Source organism: Nannospalax galili, unplaced genomic scaffold (genome assembly GCF_000622305.1).
Source record: "Nannospalax galili isolate Female #2095 unplaced genomic scaffold, S.galili_v1.0 scaffold771, whole genome shotgun sequence".
In the NCBI taxonomy this organism is placed as follows: Eukaryota; Metazoa; Chordata; class Mammalia; order Rodentia; family Spalacidae; genus Nannospalax; species Nannospalax galili.
In genome coordinates, this window is record NW_008329156.1 from 70952 (window position 1) to 71201 (window position 250).

Consider the following 250-nt stretch of genomic DNA (forward strand, 5'->3'; position numbering starts at 1 on the left):
CACCTGAATATCCAGCCACTCTTCCCAGCCAACTAGTCCAGCCTTGGAAGACAAAAGAAAAATGAGGAAGAACCCACTAGAGGGATGCTTTTGGAAGTTCTTTTCAAGAAACTCCAATGGACTCTCATATGAACATTTGAAAACGGCCCTGTTCTAACTTTTTTCTAGTTCCCTGTCTAGAACTTGTAATGCTAATTACTCTTACCTTTACTTCTCCTTCACATCTCCTATTCACCAGTCAAGGACTTTC